Below are 21,256 nucleotides of genomic sequence, written 5' to 3'. Positions count from 1 at the left end.
CTAAAACCGGGCCTGTCTCAGGCAAAGGGGAGGGTTAGTCACCTCCCAGTTCTTTGCAGGACAGTGTGGCAGCTCTCAGAAGAGGCTCTGGAGTCAGGGGCCTGTGCTGGGACCCCAAGCCCTTGTTTCACAGCAGGGCAAACTCTCCAACATGTCTGAGCCTCCATTTTCCTTAGCTGTAAGGTGGAGATGGTAACAGTTGCCTAATAGAGGTACTCAGAGACAAGGCAGTAGTCTCTGGCTGTGCCCATGGTGAGCAGATCTGTCTGAGCTTGTGTCCACCTTCAGGGCCTGCACCCCTTTCATCTAAAGCCAAGCATCTTCTGCTTTAGACCCCAGGCTTTGCATGCTGCAGCAACCTGCTGAGCCAGGACTGAAGCACAGGCCAGAACGGCAGAGGGCTCAAAGTCCCAGGGTGCAACCTTCCACCAACCAGGTTCAAAAGCAGTGAATGAGTGTTCCAGGTCCCATGCCTCTCAGGGGCTATGTTCTGGAAGTATTTCTGTGCTGCTCAGAGCCCCCATTGTAATTTGGCCCTGGGGCTTAGAGCAACACACTTGAGAAAGCCCTTTGTCCCGGCCTGGTCTCCTCCAAGTTACTCTCCACACATGCTACCGTTACTTGCTGTTGGAGATTACTTCTCAAAAAAAAAAAAAAAAAAAAAAAATCCCCTGCACCCAGATCCTTGCCTTAGGTTCTGCTTTCAAGGGACCCCAAACAGAATGATGAAAAATCAAGAGAATGCTTAGCAAATGCAAGTAGGCCTCTTAAAACACTCATGGATATTATTATTCATCTGAGGTCTAGAGTTGATGAGTGCTGGGCAATCTTGCTTTGAAGGTGGGCTCTCTCAGGGGCCTGGATGTTTTCCACAGGTATTTCCATTAGGTATTCTTCCAGTGACAGGCTTAAATACAGACTGAGTGCTCCTGTAGACTGTTGTCACTCCAGTAAGACAAAATGTGTTCAAAATGGAAATGCCTGGTAGAGCTTGAGGTATTTTATCAGGTCAGATGAGAAACGTCTTCCTTTTCCAACTGTACAGAGTTGTAAGCATGTAAGATTACAAACCTGCCCCATTGGTTTTCACATCCTTGGTGTGAAGCTGAGGGAAGGAAAAAAATAAAGTCTATATAACAGCTGGACACAAGAGTGTCCAGTGGACAGAAGGATTTTTACTGTACCTTTTCAATGCTCGTTGAGCTTTTTATACAAACAGCTATAGGCAAGCAACCTTAAAACAGAAAACGTTCCTGAAATTTGCAATGAGACAAGCCTTTTGACGTTAACTAAAGACTGAAACACACGAATTGGAAATGACTGCAGGGTGTTCGGAAATCTTGCTACTGTAGCTCTGAAATCAGACAAGAATTCAAAGAATGGTTTTCCACAAAAGGCAATTTGAATATCAACCAGTTACCATAAGTACTTCCATCCAATGTGTCTCCAGATGCAGAGTCAAGAGTGTTTTAAGTTCAAGCACTTGAACCGAGGCTTGATTTCTCTTAGCTATTGAATGGTGACGTCTGCCTAGGCTCTCCAGTCATCGGTGAAGAGCCAGCTTGAAAGGGGGCTGCCAGGGACTCAAGGGGTCAGAAACCAAGGGGCTTCACCTCTGAGAACCTCCTACTTCCAGATGTCATGAAACAGATGGAGGGAAAATCTATAGAAAGCCAAGGGCCTAGGACCCTTACAACAGTACTTTTCAAACTTTTGTATAGATTTGAATACCATAGGGAATCTTTAAGAATGCAGGTTCTGATCCCAGGGGGCTGGGACAGGACCTGGGAGTCTGCACTCCTAAGCAGCTCCTGAGGTGATACAGATGGCTGTCTGACTGCACTTTGAGTAGTAACACATTCAAGACAAAAGACTGTATAACTGACTCCCTGTAGTCAAGATGTTGAGGCCGGTGGAAGTTTAGTTCCCCTACTGGAAGCTTGTTAAAGCTGTCAAATTGCCACTCAAGGTGTGTATGAGAGGGAGGGGCTGGAGAGAGGGAAAGAGAGAGAGGGAGAGAGACTGTATGTAACTATTTTTCCTTTAGCAAAATCAGAGAACAGAGCTAATTTCTCCTGCTACTGTTATGGCTTCTCTACTGAGAGGTGCTTTCATAAGATAAACACATTCTTAGTGACCATTTCCTAAGTAAACTGTCAGTACCCAGCCCCTGTTAGCAAGAGAGGCAGGGAGTGTTGGTTCTGGAAGGACCCTTAGAGATTAATTTCTTCAATTCCCCCAATTTCTCCCAAATATAGGGCCTAAAAAGCAAACTTCAGGACAATCAGATGACTGAGGAAAGCCTTTCAAAGGAAATCATTCATTACGAGAGGAATCTCAGCCTACACATCTTGGAGAATAAATACAGACCATTTTTACTTTTGTAATTGCTGCTCCCGCCAGTGCTCCATGAACACCCCTGCCCCCAGCTGACCCTACTGCCCCAAGTGGTTAAAGATGCCTTAAATAACTTTTAATCTCATTCTGTAACTTTGCCATCACTTCTGATCATTACATCAGTCTCACTTTGCATCTTAAGGTTTTTCTTACTCACTGTAAAGCTTGATCTGGCATTTGACTTAGAGACTTGTCTGCTCTTTCCCAGAGGTCACAAAGAGTGGTCTGGCAGGGGGAGGGAGTCTTTGTGCATGGCCAGGGAGGTTGTTCTACCCTTTCACACAGCGCATGGGTGATGGGGAGGGAGGAGGAAACAGATTTCCTTTGCCTTCCAAGCCTGGCAGAGGTTGTGGTCCTTTACTTCACTGCTGTTTCTGGGTTTTCTGTAGAGCAATTCTGAAAGCTCATTCTTGGGGAAGTGTCTTGGTGGAGGTTTTAAAACATGCCCACAGGTTTGACAGCTTATATGGTCGTGATACTTTTGTTAGCTTATGTGTGTGTGTTAGTCATTCCGTTGTGTCTGACTGTTTGTGTGCCATCCTATGAACTGTAGCCTGCCAGGCTCCTCTGTCCACGGACTTCTCCAGGCAAGAATACTGGAGTGGGTAGCCATTCCCTTTTCCAGGGGAATCTTCCTGACCCGGGGATGAAACATGAGTTCCCGCATTGCAGGCAAATTCTTTACCATCCGAGCCACCAGGGAAGCCCTTGTGAGCTTATTCTTTAGTCTGTATTTTTAAACATGGGCCAGTGTGAGTGACTTGTTTCTCATGAACAGAATGCTGCAGAAATAGTGCCAAGTAACTTCTGGGCTAGGGTAGAAAAGGGCTCTAAATTCCCTCTGGCTCTGGTTCGGGGCACTGGCCCAGGAACTCATCACTATACTAAAGGAAGGCCTGCAGCTGCTGGAAAAGCCACGTGCAGGTGGACCAGAGGCAGCCCCTGTGAAGCGCCCCCCCCCCCCCCAGCAGCCAGTGCCAACAGTCAGACAAGTCAGCCGCGACCCCCCGGGGATGCCTGCCCCAGCCTTGGAGCCCTCTTTGTTGAGAATGAGTGGATCAGAAATGAGCTATCCTTGTTGAGAACTGCACAAACCATAGATTTGTGAGCAAAATAAATTCTGTTTTTTTGTTAAGGCCCCCAGAGCTGTTTATACAACACTAGAAAACCACAGCAATAATCTTTGGAATGCCCAGTGGAGACCTCTGTGTTCTGCAGACGTCCGGCACAGGCAGTCTGGTTTGGGCTCAATTTCCTCCTTTAGCGTATTTGCTTCAGAGCTTCTTGCTGAGAGATCCCTGTGCCCAGAGGGTGACCCTCCTGGTGAGACCAGGCCAGCTACTGTCACTGATATCACTGGTCCATGGGTCTCAGAAGGTACGGGCTGCTTTAACAAAGTCCTATAGACTTGATAACTTAAAACAACAGAAATTTATTTCTCACAGTTCTGGGGGCTGGAAGTCCCAAGATCAGAATGTCAGCATGGTCCAGTGATGACCCTCCTCCAGGTCACAGACATCTTATGGTACCCTCACATAGCGGAAGGGATGAGGAAGGTCTTGGAGTCACTTCTACAAGGACATTAATCTCATTCAAGAAGGCTCCACTCTCATGATCTAATCACTCCAGAGGCCACCACCTCCTAATACCATTCTCATCTTGATGGATAGAATTTCAGTGTATAAATTCGTGAGAGATACAAACATTCTGGCCATAGCACAAGAGACTGACATTTCCTTGCTAAAGCCCCAAAGTGGAGCCAGCAGGGACTCCATCATTCTCCTAACAGTCACTGTCTCTCCTCTTCCATCTCCTTCCTGCCCCTTTCTTCATGTCCAGAAGCTCCTGGGCTGGAAAGTGACAATTCCTGACCAAAGAGACCATCAGCAGTCCCCAGCATTTCCATCCTGTTAATCTCGTAAGAGGTGGAGGGAGCAAAACGAGCGTGGTTGCTGTCGCCCACTCGGCTTTGGTTCCCACAGCTTTCTATCTCCTTTTCTCTCCTTTTCTATCCATGGTAGGAGTGGAGAGAGAGTACTGATGATGATGGGGATTCTGCCAAAATGTCACTATCTATAAGCTCTGCAGGGAAGTGGCTGGTCCCAGCAGCTGATGGTTTTAGAATTTGGACTGAGGTACACTTAACACCATGGCTGTCATGTACGACTATGCAGGTTGAGCACAACTTCTAGAGCAGAGTCTATAAGATTTCACTGACTTGAACTAAGTAATAAATATTTTAGGTTGTGCAGACCACACAGACAGTCTCAGAAACACAACACTGCTGTTGAAGTACAAAAGTAGCTACAAAGAATACATAAATGAATGGGTGTAGCTATGTTTCAATAAAATTCTATTTATTAAAAGAGATAATAAGCAGATTTGGCCCAAGGTCACAGTTCGCCTCCTTCCCTCTAGAAGATTCAATTAATAAAATTTAAGATACATAGTCCTAACCAAGCCAGTTTTTCCACTCTACTCTTTCGCCCTCATCAGGAGGCTAATTTCTCTTCACTTGCTGCCAGTAGAGTGGTATCACCTGAATATCTAAGGTTGTTGATATTTCTCCCAACAATTTTGATTCCAGCTTATGCATCATCCAGCCTGGCATTTTGCATGATGTACTCTGCATATAAGTTAAATAAGCAAGGTGACAATGTACAACCTTGAGGTACTCCTTTCCCAAGTTGGAACCAGTCTGTTGTTCCATATCCAGTTCTAACAGTTGCTTCTTGACCTGCGTACAGGTTTTTCAGGAGACAGGTAAGGTAGTCTGGTGCTCCCATTTCCTTAAGAATTTTCCACAGTTTGTTGTGATTCATACAGTCAAAGACTTTAGAGTAGTCAATGAAGCAGATGTTTCTCTGAAACTCCTTTGCTTTCTCCATGATCCATCGAATGCTGGCAATTTGATGTCTAGTTCTGTCTCTTCAAAACCCAGCTTGTACTAATACATATGGAAATTCTCAGTTCACATACTGCTGAATCCTAGCTTGAATGATTTTGAGCATAATCTTGCTAGCATTTAAAATGAGTGCAACTGTACAGTAGTTTGAACATTCTTTGGCATTGCCCTTCTTTGGGATTAGAATGAAAACTGACTTTTTTCAGTCCTATGACCACTGCTGAGTTTTCCAAATTTTCTGGCATATTGAGTGCAGCACTTTAACAGCATCATCTTTTAGGATTTGAAATAGCTCAGCTGGAATTCCATTACCTCCGCTAGCTTTGTCCGTAGTAAGGCTTCCTAAGGCCCATTTGACTTCACACTCTGTAATGTCTGACTCTAGCTAAGTGACCACGTCATTGCAGTTATCTGGGTCATTAAGACCTTTTTTGCATAGTTCTTCTGTGTATTCTTGCCACCTCTTCTTAATCCCTTCTGCTTATGTTACATTCTTAGCATTTCCGTCTTTTATTGTACCCATCCTTGCATGAAATGTTCCCTTGATAGCTCCAATTTTCTTGAAGAGATTGCCAGTCTCTCCCATTCTATTGTTTTCTTCTACTTCTTTGCCTTGTTAATTGAAGAAGTCCTTCTTATGTTTCCTTGCTAGTCTCTGGAACTCTGCAATTCAGTTGGGTACATCTTCCCAGCTATTTGTAAAGCCTACTCAGGCAATCACTTTGCCTTCTTTAATTTCTTTTTCTTTGTGTTGGTTTTGGTCACTTCTAGCTTCTTCAGCATCAGTGGTTGGGGCACAGACTTGGATTACTGTGATGTTGAATGGTTTGCCTTAAAAATGACCTGAGATCATTCTGTCACAATTTTAGGATAACAGGAATCATTCCAACAAGGACTTAAAACCATCCTGGTGGAGTGGTATTCAAGGAGGCAGGAGAATTGTCTGTGATGAGTCTGGAATCTTCTCCATAGGGAAACTTCTTGGGCACTTTCCTTTTTATTTCATTGAAAAGAAGCCTTTTGTACACCCATTGTGCGTCAGGCATTGCACCGGGGGCTGAGAATGTAACAGAAAACAGGCAGACACAGTCCTGGTTTCTAAGAAACTTGCAGAACTGTGGGGAAGACAGACTTTGAACAAGTCATTATAAGTGGGACAAGTCTGACAAACAAGGAAGCTCAGAACAATGAGACCTTGCTCAGGGGAAAGGCAAGGCCATCTGAAGCATCAGCAGGAAACTGGGGTCCAAAGGATGAGGAATTAGTCAGGCAGAGCTGGGGGACAAATGTTGCAGGCAGAGGGACCAGTCTTCATTCCATTAGTGAGGGTGAGAGAGCCCGTAGCGCCCTTAATCCATGGCTATGCTTCTCTCTGTGACTTTCCCAGTAGTCATGTATGAATGTGAGAGTTGAACCATAAAGAAGGCTGAGCATTGAAGAACCAACGCTTTTGAAATGTGGAGTTAGAAAAGACTCTTGAGAGTTGCTTGGACAGCAAGATCAAACCAGTCAATCCTAAAGGAAATCAACCCTGAATATTCATTGGAAGAACTGATGCTGAAGCTGAAGTTCCAATACTTTGGTCACCTAATTTGAAAAGACCTGGATGCTGGGAAAGATTGAAGACAAGAGAAGAAGGGGACAACAGAAGATGAGATGCTTGGATGGCATCACTGACTCAATGGACATGAGTTTGCACAAACTCCAGGAGAAAGTAAAGGGCAGTTAAGTCTGGCATGCTGCAGTCCATGGGGTCACAAAGAATCAGGCATGACTGAGCAATTGAACGATGATGATGTCTCTCTCTGGTCTTTGACCTTCTGAAGACAATCAAGGCGAATATTGTGGGACTTCCCTGGTGGTTCAGTAGCTAAGACTCTGTGTTCCCAATGCAGGGCCGCTTGGTTGGGGAAGCAGATTCCTTGTGCCGCAGTGAAGAGTTCACATGCCACAATTAAAGATCCCGAATGCTACAACTAAGACCTGGCACAGGCAAGTAAATAAATACATATTTTTAAAAATATCAATATTGTAACCTAGCATATCTCACTAGTCTATATATCTGTACTACTCCGTGACAGTTTTCCAATGTTGGAACTATTTTGATGACTGGAAAATCAAGAGATTTCAAATAAAATCTGGGTTTCTAGCTTCTCAAAATAAAATCCTGGCTGGATCTGACTCCTGCACAGTGGTAACTAGCTTGGAGCCACTGGTAGCTGTCCTCCTAGATAGGACGCTTGCTCCCCATTTTGTCCCACTCACCATTACTCCCAATTGCCTCACACCAGGTCAGATGAACTCATTTATATTATCTGCCCAACTGAGGCAGACATTTGAGTTTGTGGTTATCTAAGCCAGGCAAGTCTTATGCCACAAAGAGATGTGGATTCAAAATGGTAAGAAAGGAGTTATTTATGGGGATCCCAGTCTCCAAAAATAAATGTGCACTGTGATAGAGATTAATCCAGTCACCATTGCCCAATCTGCTGTATGCCCCAGGTTACACTAAGAGAGGAAATCACTTCTCAGGTCCCTTGCAGAAGCCCTGCTGGACAGCAAAGAAAATCTTTGGAGAGAGGTGTTGAGTTGGAGACAAGCTTCAAAGGATGCTTTTTTCCCCGGTCAAATCAGGGCTCTTCCTCTCCAGAAGATCAATGCAATGTTTGGAGGCTATTCTCCAGGGAGGAGTTTGTCAAAGTCAGGGTCAAAGGACAATTCAAGATCTAAACCAGGCTGATAAGTATTTCAGGAACAAACAACCTGAATGTTAGAGAAATGAGTTGTCTTAGGTACATTTTCCCAGAGGTGGACCCTGAGTGGAGGGACTGATCAGGGGTGTGCTTGCTCCCAGGATGCCATGTTTAAGGGGGCTTGGCAGGTGGAGAATTAGGGAAGTGCATGAGTCTGCAAGTTGTGGTACAGTCTCCTGGCAGCAGCTTCGGGCAGGTCCTGCAGGGGAAGTTCTAAGCTCTAAAATAGCCTTGAGCTCTCCTAACTAAGGCCACATACAGATCACTGGTCCAGGGCTGCCCTGGGAAAAATAAAATTGCAAGGCCCTTTCTGCTCTGTTTGTGGACACATTAGGTCCTGTAGCTGGACAGGAGTCCTCTGTAGAAGAGCCACAGGTGCCATTAGAAACCAGGGCTGGGTCAGAAACAAGAACTAGGGCTCTCAGGGGATCTAGGTCGAGTCTGCCATCATCTGCTACTTGCAATGTCAAATGGCTTACAGAGTGAAAAATTTTTTTTGTCTGCAGAGCTTTTCAATGCCTTAATGTGCTCACTATCATCTGTGTGGAAAAGAATACACACACACACACACACACACACACACACACACGCACACGCACACGCACGCGCATATGGGCTTCCCTGGTGGCTCAGTGGTAAAGAATCCGCCTGCAATGCAAAAGACATGGGTTCAATTCCTGGGTTGGTAAGATCCCCTCGAGAAAGAAATGACAACCCACTCCAGTATGATTGCCTGGGAAATCCCATGAACAGATGAGCTTGGTGGGCCACAGTCCACGGGGTCACAAAAGAGTCAGACCTGACTTAGCAACTAAACAACAATTCAATTCCTGAACCCATCTGACTATGAGACTCTTTGTTTTTTTTTTTTTCTTTCTTTCTTTCTGGGATTCCTGTATGTCTCAGCTGGAGGAAATACTACTCTTCGGGACTTACACGGTACAGAAAGGAAGGCAGGAAAGGGTTTCTCTTGGCCTCAACTGAACACTGTGTTACAGTCTTTGGAAAACCAAGGGAGCATTCCCCACCCACCTCGACCTCTCAGTCCCAGCCTGGATGCTGAGTGTCTCTGTCCACAGAAGTGTCAGGCCTACAGAGTCAGTTTCCTCCAGGGCCTCCTGAGGGCCTTCCAAGGACAGCCCTTTCAAACTTCTTCCCATTCTTGGAGACCACAGTACACTTCCTTGACTTCTAGAGTCAACATTCTTGACCAACCTTTCACAAGAACATCAATTCAACTTTCCACCTTCATCTGTCACTACTGCATTCTGAGCCTCCAAAGGCCCCACAAGATTCTCTCTTCTGAAGTAATGACATTTGTGAACTAAATCTGTCACAACAAGTAGGAACCTGGTGCTCTTGTTTTGATTCTGCAGTATTCCTAATTTTTTACGTGATTAGATTTGAAACTGCCAGACCAGGCTGGGAGCTCTACCACCTTTATTCTAGGACCTCTTCCACCTTTATTCTAACCAATCCACAAGTTATTCAGACCAGCAAAGGAACTGGGGAGAGAAATCACTGAGGACCCAGATGTGAACAGCCCTTTCCTTTATGAACCGGATGGAGGCACTCTGTCTTGTTTTTATCTAGGGATGAGCTGCATTCCTCCTTGCTTATGCAAGATGGCAAATGGCATTCAGGAAATAACCCTGAGTCTTCTTATCAAGGAAATAACTTCAAAGGGCCAGATCGCCAAGATCCTATGAAATGAAATAAAATAGTAGAAATTTGTCTCAGAAGCAGAACTATATACCTACTTCCCTGGGTACTTCAGAGATTCTCCTTTATCAAATGTGACCACTAGGAGACCAAATGAAGGTCTAGGTTAACTTAAAATCTTGGATTTCTTTCTTGGAGTTGTATTAAATTCATTTCTTCCTTACTCTAAAAACACTGAGGCCAGGAGGCTCAGAGATAAATAAATGTACAGTCTAAAATGGTAACTTTACTAATATACAATCTTTTAACAGGTTTATCATCTATATTTTCCTTGTTTTCAACTGCCAATTACTCACCCATGGATTTTGAAAAAAATAATACACACTTTTTTATAAAAGTGTAATATAATAAATAAAAGTTGAATTTCTCTTAAAAAAGAAAAGAAATAACCCTGAGTCTTAAACCCACCCAGAGGAAATGTTGCTCTGACAGGGAGTAACTTCTGGATAAGTCCCTACATTATATTCACTGAGGCCCTCCTGTGTGCTGGCCACAAGGCTGGAGTGAGACCAGCACTTCTGTTGTCAGCTCACAGATGCAGTTTGATTTCTGCCTCTAACTCTTACTGGGTGTGAACCTGGGGCAAGGCAGTTCAACCTGAGCCTCAGACTCCTGGCCTGTAAAATGGGTACAATAAGCAGTTTTTTTCATTAAGGTGAATTATAGATGAAACGCACTTAAGGCATGTAGTTCTACACCTGAGCCATAGTAAGTGCTCCACGAATGTCTCCCTCTGTACAATAATAATAAAAGTCAGCAGATACTGAAATTCAGAATTCAGCCTTTATGTACTTTACAATTGTACTGCAATGGGTGCTGGGAAAATTCTCCCAGGAACCCTTTATTTTCCCTGTTTGCTTTCCCTCCTCATCTCCTTCCCTCTCTTATTCCTTTCCAATCTCCCCCTGTTTACTGTAAGTTTATAAATTCTTTGGAGTGCTCTGAAAACACAGATCCTTGACCCCAACCTAGAAATTCACTGGGTCTAGAGATGGGCTCAAGGATCTGTATCTGTATCATCCTGTTGTGGGTGGCACAGGAGCAGCCATGTTCACTGTGTAACAAGAGCTCGGGGCCTGGGGGAAGGCTGGTTTGTGGTGTGCCCTCAAACACTCCCACCGTGGCCAGTGTCAGCCATCCATGGGATGCAGCTGAATGCAGAGCTGAGGAAAGATGATCGGGAACACACCACTACATAATACTGCAGATACGAGAGCGGTACAGCCCCACGCACAAGAAGAGCCACAAGAAGTAAAGTAATTAGGAAGCAATGAGTACTGAGTATTTATCACCTTGGTTTTTAACATAACTCATTTGGTCATAAGTTTACATCATTTAATATTGAATGTCTATGTTTAACAACCAGTTCACAAAGTCTCTGAAAATTTACCAGTTGAACCTTGCAAGTGGGGATAAGCCAACCCAGCACAGCAACAGATGGGCCAGAGTTGAAGAGCCCCACCTGCAAGAATTGAAGAACTTCACCTGCAGAACATTCTGGTCCCACTCTCCCTAACAAAATGTGTACACTTGCAAATTCCACCCCACCCCCCAAATTCTTGTAGAATTTAAAGACATCCCAAAGCCTAGCACGGATTTTAAAGGGATCCTTGTTCCCCATCCTTGATTCCTCCTGTGCTCTGAGCATCTTGAGGGCTGGTGGGAGGAGGGAGGGTAGGGCCAATATTGTTTGGGAAAAGGAATTTCACAGCTCTGTCCCTTTTCCCATCTTCAGCTTCGGTCACCCTTGCCTCATGTCTCAAAGTGACAAAGGGAGCCACCTTGACAGGCTTCCAGAAGCTCTGTGTCCCTGTCAACTTCAAGCTCCTAATCTCCCTCTGGAGCTATTGCGGCCCACCCAGCTGGACTATCTTATCAGATACCAGTGGCAGCCACAGCAAGTCAAGAGAGGAAACAGAGGTGTCTTATCTCCAGTCCTTGCATCCGGCAGGAAGGCAAGCTATTCTGGCTCTGAGGGTGGAGGGCACAGCCTCATGTCACTGCATGGGCAACAAGAGAGATCAAGTAACCGCCCTCAGCAGACTTGAAGCCTTAGAGCGTCACAGGTACATAAAGGCACAGGAACTATGAGAATCAAACAGGTAATGACGCTCCATGCTTTAGAACTATTAGCATGCTACACCTGGGTAAGATGGATGCAGCTGTCACCCTTTTTATGTAGAAGAGGAACCAGAGGCTCAGAAAATTGACCAGCCTCTGGTCACACACACAGCAGTAGAGCCAGGATGCAAAGGCGTATCTGTTTGATTTCAGGATCAGGCTCTTCACTTTTCTGCCATGGCCCTGATGTTTAATCCTCCCCAGAGCTGCCACCCCCATTTTACAGATGAGGAGAGGGTACCATCACTTAACCACTCAGAGCCTCAGGAGAGGCAGTCAAGATTGTAAGCCTCTCTCCAACCCTAATGACTTTCTAGTGTAGAGTTTGCAGCCTTTATAAGACTGTACTTCCAGGAGGCCAGAAGGAATAGGAAGAGGAAGGGAGAGATGTAGGCAATGCACTGGGGCTGGAGAAAAATCACATAAAAGAGCAGCAAGGGTGTAAGCAGTGGCAGGCATACTTGGCAGGCAAGCTCTTGCTCACATGCTGGTTAGGAAAAATTTGAGGAGGAGGGAAGAGAGCAGAGCAATAAGAACTCCCAGGCGCTGGGGCAGAGTTCACTGGATTTCTAAAGATGAGGTCATGAGAGCTGCTTCCCTTCGTTCTCATGGCAACAAGACCAACCCCCACCCCCACCCCACTCCCTAACTCCAATAAAACTGGATGAATTGAGGGGTGGGGAGAATGTCAAACAGATGGGTGACAGTAGCTGCAGTTACCATCGCAGTCCTCTATTATTCAGATGGTTACCCAGTGGTAACCATGGCAACTGCCTGGGATCAGTCATTGAAGATGTTTATCCCACCCAGTGGGCAGGGCTGAGAGATGCCAGGTCACACCAGGGCATCCCCCCAGGGAGATGATTCCGGGCCCACGCCTGTCTTGCACGTGTTGGTCTCCACCTCTCTACTCCAGGCTTCTTTTGATCAAATCTCACATGGACAAAACTCGGATAAGTCACTAACTGCCCTGAGCCATGGACTCCTCAGCTGTTCACAGCAAGCATTCGGCCGTCATCATCACCAGCATCATCCTAATCACCATCCACTGCAGAATGGGCAGTGAGACTCATGAAGGAACGTGTCAGACAGATCTAGAACCCTTATCACTGGACTATCTTCTCTGGGTCACTGTTTTCTCACCTGTGAAATGTGAGCCCACAGTGCTTTCATAGTTGTTGCAGTATCTGAACCACTGAGTATGTGTTTCAGCTTTGTCTTCCCGAGAGCAGAGTCTGACAGAGGATCTGGGTGCGGAGAGTTTATTTAGGAGGTGATCCTGGAAGCACAAGTGGGGGACTGAGAAAGTGACAGGGGCACAGAATGGGGAAGCCAGTAGCAAGTAGGTAACTGCCAAGGTACCTGGGAGAAGCGTGGAGACTGTTCCTCTGAATCATCCCAAGGAAGGACTGGCAAGTTGCAATATTTACCTAACAGCTGCCAACCCACTATAGGGAGATGTCTGAGGCAGAGATGCTGGTTTCAGGTGGGAGGCACAGGTGACTGCCTCTGGATCTTGCCCACAGAGGGGACTGTGAACAAATCAAGAGCTACCAAAGAAAGCTACCAGCCTGTGCTGACACATAGTAGGTGCTCAAGGAATGTATGTGTCTGGCCCTTCCCACAGAACAATGATCTGTTCCCACTCTGACTTCTGCTCATGTAGACACTTTTACTTTCTAGAACCTTTTCTATTTCCATGAGACCAGCATAGAGCAGAGAATCTGGGTATTGGTCTCCCTGGCCTCAGTCAATCCGAGCATGAGGACCAGCTCTGCCTCTTTTATAAGCTGTGAGGCCTTGAGCAAGTGCTGTGGCCTCTAAACATTTGTTTGCTCACCTGTAAAAGGGGACAATAACAGGACTCACACCTCATGGGGCAATTTGATGAGAATTAAATAAGATAATGTGCGGAGAACTGGAAAAATGTTTCTATAAAGGGCCAGGTGATAAATATTTTAAGCTCTGCACACCTTTTGGTCTCTGTTGCAACTATTAAGCTCTGTCATTGCACCATGAAGGCAGCTGTGACAATATGTAAACAAGTGGGTGTGGCTGGATTCCAATAATACTTTATTTACCAAAACAGGAAGTAGCCAAATTTGGCCCAGCTGACATAATTTGCCAATCCCTGATAAAAAGTACAGAACTCAATGCTTGGCATGTAGTAAGTCTCAACAGGAGTGAGCTGCAGTTATTACCACAGTTTACAGGGAACTGAAGCCAACAGCTCTCCATGGCTTAGGCAAACTTCAACTTCATCCCCTTCCCTTTTGCTTGTCAGCCATTCAAAGCATGGATCCTTGCTACTCAGTATTGTCCACACACCAGCAACATCATCATGCTTTGGCATTCTTTAGAAATGCAAACTCTCAATTATGGAGAACAGTATGGAGGTTCCTGAAAAAACTAAAAGTGGAGTTACCATATGATCCAGGAATTTCACTCCTGGACAAATATCTGAAGAAAGCTCTAATTTGAAAAGACACATGTATGTCAGTGTTCACAAAAGTATTGTTTATAATAGTCAGACATGGAAGCAACTTAAATGTCTATCAACAGAAGAAGGGATAAAGAAGATGTGGTATATAACACAAAGGAATATTACTCATTCATAAAAAGGACTGGAACAATGTAATTTGTGGGAAAATGGATGGATGTTCCTAGGTGATCATACTAGGTGAAGTAAGCCAGACAGAGGAAGACAAATGTCATATAATATCACTTATATGTGGAATATGAAAAAAAAAAGAAATTATTTGCAAAACAGAAATAGACTCACAGACACAGAAAACAAACTTATGGCTACCAAAGTTTAAAAAATTAGAGATACATTAGGAGTCTTGGATTAAAGATACACAGTATTATACATAAAATAGATAACCAACAAGGACCTACTGTATAGCACAGTGAAATATACTCGATATTTTATAACAACCTGTAAGGAAAAAAGAATCTGGAACTTTGCTGTATACCTGAAACTAATACAATGTTGTAAACCAACTATACTTTAATCAGAAAAAAAAAAGGAATGCCAACTCTCAGGCTTCATCCCAAAACCACCACGCCAGAATCTGTATTTGAACAGGATCCCAGTTGCTACCAGTGCAAATTATAGCCAAAGAGCCACTGTCTTCATTAATCGCCAGTCTGCCCTGCCCATCCACCCAAAGCCTGCTCTGTCCCAGCCTCAGAGCCAGTTCTCACTTTTAATATAAACCATTTTCTTCAGCCTTCATTCTAGGCACAGTCCCCAGCCACGGGCCCACACCCCATACCCCCATGGCCAGCAGACCCCTGACACGTGGTCCCCACCTGTGGATTCTGCCCTGCCTTTCTTCTCCTCTCTCCTCCCCACTCAGGGTCCCCACCGTCCCAGGCTCTGCCACTAGCAGATCTTCTGACTCAAGTGTCCTGGCCCTCCACTGGAGCCACTCTGTGGTGACTGAGCCTTTGGAATGTGCTCATCCACACTGAGATGTGCCTGATATGCTCGACATGTGAAATACACACTGGGTATCGAAGACCTAGTGGACAAGAGACCATGAAATATCCCACTCATTCTTTTTTACTGTCTGCTGCCTGTTGCGATGCTATTTCAGATATACTCTGTAAGAAAAATATTTTTAAAAATTCACATCACCCGTTTTGTTTTCCTTTTTAATGGGGCTACCAGCAAATTTGAAGTGATTTATGTGACTTGCATTACAGTGGATGCTGCTGGTCTGGCAGGACAGGGGAGAGAAGCAAAAAGCAGGAGGTAGCTAGGAGACAACTGCCTATTTTCTGCTAAAGAGAACGTTATTCTGACACTTGTTAAAATTGGTAAGGAAGGGTTTATTCGAGATGATTGCAAAGGGGACAGCAACAGGAAGAGAAATTGGGCTTACATGGAATACACCTAGCACTAGCTTGGATTTGCAGCCAATGAACTAAGTGAGTGAGTTTATTATGATGAGACACTAAGGATAGGGGAGATTCTTCATCAACAGACATCACAGGATTCCTGCTAAAGGCAGATCAAGCACTTAATGAACATGGAACTTGATCACATATTAAGGGTGATCGGTTGTCAATAGGTGGAGGGGAGTGGTTCTCTCTAAATGGACTCAGCCAGATTCTTTGCCAAGACTGGGCTGGACAGACTCAAGAAGTCTGGTCAAAGGGAGAGGCTGTTAGTTCTTATCCCAGCCCAACAACTACCACTGTCCAGCTGCGTGGCCTTGCTGAAACTGGAAAACCGCTCTGTACTTTGTCTAGCAAATGGTGATTGTGCAAATATGCACCTCTGTGGTTGCTGTCAGGGTTCCATGACATGGATGCGTATTAAACATTTGGCACTTTGCCTGGCACCTAATAAGCTCTCAAATCAGAACTTTTGTTATTGTCCTTCCTCTATGACTTAACATGCTGCAGACCACAGATATTTGGGAGGGCCGATTCCGAGACCTCTAGGAAGCCTAGATTGTGAGCACTGGAAATGATGACACCGATTCCTGGCTGTACCCTGAGTCACATGTCTCCCAGTCTTGAGCACCCTTTCCTATTCTCTTCCCGCCAGCTGATAGACACTTCCACATTCTCTGACATTCTCTCTCCAACCACATAGCCACTTTCACCAGGAAATGAAACTTTCACCGCGTGCTGTGCTCCACGAAGCTAGGATACTGGTGGTCATCTCCGCCCCTGCCCAGCTATGAGATCCCTTCGCCTTCACAGCCTTGAGACATGCACTGTTCAAATTTGTGCCTCATCAAAATGACTAAGGACTGGAGGTTGGCAGGTGGGGGTGGGGGGGTTGTCACAGAACTCTGGATCCTTACGGAGTTAGTATGCGAATGCCAAGGTATAGGAGTAAACAGTTCTCTCTCTCTGTCTCCCTTCCTTCCTCCCTCCCTTTCTTTCTTTTTTACTCTCTCTTTTTGTCTCCTTCTCTCTCCATACCCTCCACCCAATTTGAAATCCTTGGAAACCCCAGAGTGAGCAGATTACAAGGGAACATTTGTCATGGGCAGACACCGAAGGCCAGGACCAGTGGCCAAAGCTGGGCCATTAAGCATTCGTCATTGCTGGGACGGCCAGCCTAAATCTCCAGTGAGGAGATTTAGAATTCTCCAGAGAGAAGAGAAATCCATTTCTTGGCCAGCAATCTAGCCCATCCTATTAGAGAGGCCTTAAAAACACATCAAAACAAAGGCAGCTGAGTATGACACCGAGGCTCTCCTGGGTAAAGTCAGCTTCGTGTATTGGACTCAGATGGAAATCTTGTTCAAAGGTCATGCTCTTATCTTATGGGGAAGGTTTTTCTCAGAGATCCTGTATCCAGCAGGGACTCAAGCAAACCAAAAATGAAGAACTATGCCTTTTCTTCTCTTCCTCCCATCTCTAAACTCCTGCCTTGAAGCTAGACCCTTCAAGCAGGTGGTTCCCTGATTATCATGCAGATTAGAATCATCCAGAATGTCTGCTTAAAGTGCAGGTTCCAGGGTCCTACCTACAGGTTCAGAATGGTGAAACAGCACCCAGGAATCCTTGTTTGAATAAAAATAACCCAGAAAAGGCAATAATTCTAGCAGACCTTCTCCTTGGTCTCTGCAAAGCAGTAGAAATCCAGGTGTCTGGGGCTTGGCATCTGGTGGGGACACCCTCCTCTCTGGGCACCCTGGGGGAGGCAGGTCTGAAGACTGCAAACAGAGATCCTCCTCCAGCAAATGCCTGCTCAGGTCAGCGGAAAAGACAGTCTGAGTTTACAGTTGTTTCTGGCGTAAGAAAGAGAAATTTGTCTTGACCACACTTCACAAAACTACTTTCCACTGTTGTGACGTGCTTTACGTTGTCATTGACTCTGGGGACCTGAATGATCTGGCCTGATCCTGGCTCCTCTTATCCCTTAATCTTTCCCAAGATCTGCCCTCCCAGGTCCCTTTCCACTTGGCCAGCAGGTCTGCACCCCGGTGGCGCTGAGAATCACCAGCAGGCTTTTACATCACTCTAAATCAGGAAGTCAGAATCTCCAGGGAGGGGTGGGGCCCAGCGGTGGTGTCTTTTCCCCACTGCCTGGGTAATTATAATAGTATTCAGGGTTGACAAAGTTTGTATGTGGCTTTCTGCCACGCCTGCATACTGGACTTTCCAGGGGAGCTTTGAAAACACTGATGGTGCCCGAATTTTGCCCCAGAGAGACTAAAGTAATTGGTTAAGCATTTGTGCCAGACTGTGGGGTGTTTGATAAATGTCACTCAGCTGAGAACACTGACTAGGCCCTGGATTTCTGCAAGCAAAGTCCTAGAACAAACTCTTCCTGGAGCTATTATTAACTCAAATCACCTCTTCAGGTTCCTATGGGGGCCTAGGAGTGAAGGTTTGGCCCTCAGACTCCACGATGCCCAAAGACACGGGGGTTCAGCACTCAGCTGCGGCTCCACGTGTGTTTGTTGATAGATGGGACTTTTCTCAGCCTGAGCACAAATCTGATAGTTCAGTGGTTTGCAATCTTTAATGCCCTGCTACTCAAAAGGATGGTCCCTACACCAGCAGCAGCAGCAGCAGCAGCAGCATCTGGGAAACTTGTTAGAAACCAAGTCTGCAGTTGCCACTGCCACAGACCTACTGAATCTGGCATGGTTGCTGAGGTGGGGCCCTGCTGTCTGTGTTTCTCAAGCTCTCTGGGTGATTCTGATGCAAGTTCAAGGTTGGGAACCACTGCTTTGGCTTGGTTTGCATAGGACTCTCTCAAGAATCTGTATTAAAACGCAAGAGTCCAACACACTCTCTCCAAAAATTAAATCCTGGAAGTCTCGAGTTCAGGACCCAGCAATCCACATGATTTGCCAGGACTCTAGGATAAAAATGGCTCCAGGATTCAACTTTGAGAAACCCTATAGGAGTTGGTTAGCCACAGAGGCCTGAACTCCATCTGGTCATATTTCCCACAGGTCTGCAAAGACTCCTGTCTTCTCTCCCAGGCTCAAGCTCCCCCTCAAAAGCTTCCGGAATCTTAAGCCCCCGCCACTCCCAGGCCTTCCCTAGAAAATGGGCTGAACCAATCCACAGGCAGGGAATTGCAGACTCGGCGTGCCTGCAGCAGGGGAGCGTCTGCTGTGGCTTTCGGGACCTGTGTTTGTGTGAGGAGCTTTTCCACAGGTTCCAGAAGGATGAAAACATCCAATTACTCCCAGACGTTGCTGGGCTGGACATATTTATTTGTAATAATGCTCCTGGCCACACACTTCCAGATGGACAGTCCCAAGGAGAATGATTTGTTTCCTCCCATCTTCCTCTACCACGCATTTTACGATTGCAGAGGATCATGCTTGCCATGTGTTTCCCTCTCATCTGTAAGTGTTTTTCCACGGCTCGGCTCTTGGCAGCTCCCTTATTTACCGAGGAGAGCGCTCGCCGTCAGCGCTGGCTCCCTCCCAGCCTCCTCCAGAGTTCAACACTGGCAGCCCAGGAAGAAGCACAGCCCCTGTCACCGGCTCCAACTTCCAGGGCGTTTTGCCCCTTGCGCTAGATTTCTGTTATCTTGGAGGGGGCTCGCCTTTTCATTTGTTTCTCAGGCTGCCATGCTAATAAATGAGACACCGCTGAAGAGCTGTCTGGGCAACAATAGCTGCTCAGCCAATTTGTCTGGAGCACCGTTTGTTATGAATCCTCCGAGCCCATTAACCCCTGAACCTGGGAGATGGTATCTCCCCAGGGATAAATTACCTTTATTTCCAGACATGTGTTTGCTCATTTAGCTCTCTATTCATAAAAGCAGCCTGATTTCAGCAATGTTTTCCAGAAAGGGAGGAGCAGAGTCTCCCCACTCAACAGGAAGGACACTCAGTTCAGGAGGAGCAGCTGGCTGTGCCTAAGAGTGACAGCTGACACTTACAGAGCAGTTGCTACATGTCAGGCAGAATGCCAAGTGCTTTTTCATATGCTGTTGTTTAATCCTTACCACAACCCTGGGTGCAAACCTGCGCCCCATTTTGCACAGGGGCCGTGTGAAGCACAGAGAGATTAGCTGCCTGCCTAAGAGCACTCAACTTCTAAGTGGTTGAGCTGGGATTTGAACTCAGGCACTTGCTTATTTTCAACCCACTCTCTTAGTAGCTAGCAGAGTTCCTGCCTTGATCTTGTCTCACATAGGATGGGGACAAGGAAAAGCATTTGGAGCACAGTAAGCAAGAGTTCACTGGCTTCCAATGATCATTGGTGATCATTTCACTCTCAGAAAAAAAAAAATGTAATGACAAAAGTACCTCATTTGACTATTTTTTAATTTGAATACTTAGTTTAATCCTGAAATCTATTTTTAGTTGTACACATTGTTTTGTTCATGTGGGCAAAGGGACAGAAAATTGTGGTTAATATTTCACATCTCGTCACCATTCAGCCTGAACTGATGCTCTTGAACAAGGTAGGATGTGAGCAGGGTTCCTGCTGGCTTTGGTTAGTTCTTTCTCTGAAAATCTTAGAAGATGGAAGTGATTCATCTTCTGAAATTAGACTTCTGATTGTTAGGAGCTGTGTTAGTCTCATATAACAAAACTAAAATGCCATAGTTTAAAATATAGTTGATCCTTTTATGCAAGTGTTTATTCTTCAACACAGTGTTCTCAACCTTTAACACATCAGAATCACCAGAGGAGCTTTAAAAAAAACCTCATGATGTGTAGACTACACCCTAAAAGACCAATTACATCAGCATCTCTGGGGATGTCATCCAAGTACCAGTATTTTTCAAAGCTTCCCAGATTATTTCAATGGGCTGCAATTAGGAACCAGTGTTCCAACATAAAGCAAAGTCTAACATTATTCCAGTGATGAGAGAGAGGCTCTACAAAGTCAACCCTGGCCCTTCCCCTCATTCTATACTTCTATTCCTAAGCCACTGGGCACTTATTCTCAAGTATACCACACGGTCCAATATAGCTGCTGAAGCTCTAGACATCATATCTGCATTCCAGTTGGGAGGAAGGTAGAAGGAAGGGAAGGACAAAATGATGTAAAATCTAGCTTCTATGGACTGAATTATGTCCCCTCAAAAATTCATATGTTAAAAAAACTGTTTATGTTAAACACCATTTAAAAAATTTTATGGAGGGAGGGGACATATGTATACCTATGGCTGATTCATGTTGATGTTTGATAGAAAACAACAAAATTCTATAAAGCAATTATCCTTCAATTAAAAATTTTAAAAAATCTTATGTTGATGTGTTCATCTCCAGTGTGACTGCATTTGGATATAGGGTTTTTAGGAGGTAATTAAGCTTAAATGAGTGAATAAAGGTGGAGGTCCTAATCTGAGGATGACAGCCATCTTTCTCTACCATGTGAAGACACATTGAGAAGGTAGCTGACTGCA

The sequence above is a fragment of the Muntiacus reevesi genome, chromosome 4 (genome assembly GCF_963930625.1).
Source record: "Muntiacus reevesi chromosome 4, mMunRee1.1, whole genome shotgun sequence".
Taxonomy (NCBI): domain Eukaryota; kingdom Metazoa; phylum Chordata; class Mammalia; order Artiodactyla; family Cervidae; genus Muntiacus; species Muntiacus reevesi.
The sequence above is the reverse complement of the archived record's forward strand: the minus strand, read 5'-3'. Positions refer to the sequence as shown.